The sequence below is a fragment of the Arachis ipaensis genome, chromosome B04 (assembly GCF_000816755.2).
Source record: "Arachis ipaensis cultivar K30076 chromosome B04, Araip1.1, whole genome shotgun sequence".
In the NCBI taxonomy this organism is placed as follows: domain Eukaryota; kingdom Viridiplantae; phylum Streptophyta; class Magnoliopsida; order Fabales; family Fabaceae; genus Arachis; species Arachis ipaensis.
The window spans coordinates 119,567,417-119,568,129 of record NC_029788.2 but is presented as its reverse complement, the minus strand read 5'-3'; the positions used below and the strand labels follow the sequence as shown (position 1 = coordinate 119,568,129).

The 713-nt window shown below is 28.1% G+C and overlaps 1 long non-coding RNA gene across 1 annotated transcript in view; it reads right to left on the bottom strand.

Annotated features, from left to right (window-relative positions):
• Positions 1 to 215, bottom strand: part of LOC107638058 — a 1,910-nt gene extending 1,695 nt beyond the window's left edge. The window contains exon 1 of the long non-coding RNA XR_001619716.2: positions 188 to 215. This is a non-coding gene — a long non-coding RNA (uncharacterized LOC107638058). The remainder of the gene's footprint in view (positions 1 to 187) is intronic.

The following is a 713-nucleotide window of genomic DNA, read 5'->3' as shown; positions in this document are numbered from 1 at the left end:
GCTTGACGAGTGCTAGAACCATGATAGTTCCATTTTGGAAGTTTTGAAGGACCAGGGAGTGTCTGTGTTTTGATTGAAACAGAAAAAGAAATTAAGGTCAATTTTCACAAATCAAAAGAATCACGATGAAAATTGATAGCTTTTCACACGTATCCAGATGTGTGATTAAGCAACATAAAATTATTACCCTTTCTTTGCTTCTGATGTCGAAGCCAGATCCACACCAATCCTGCTATATATATGTGAGTGAGATTCAAGCTGGTGAAGAGATTATTGTCACAATAGAAATAACGATAATACCAACAAGAATAATTCTACTAACAATAACAATCTATAACAATATATAAAGTGAATAGTAGAGTTTGGTGTCCAATTTCTATTTTTCCATCTTAATCTTATTGATAAATAGTGTTTAATATAATTGTCGTCTTAAAATTTGGTCAAAAATGTAATTATTAGTTAATTTTTTTTGTTCTTTATAAGTTACTTTTTTTATTCTACACATAACTTCTACTCATGTTGTCTTTTTTTTCTTTGTTCTATGGAGTACATGTAGTACTCTCTAACAATCTAATAAAGTGAATAGTAGAGTTTGGTGTCCAATTTCTATTTTTCCATCTTAATCTTATTGATAAATAGTGTTTAATATAATTGTCGTCTTAAAATTTGGTCAAAAATGTAATTATTAGTTAATTTTTTTTGTTTTTTTTGTT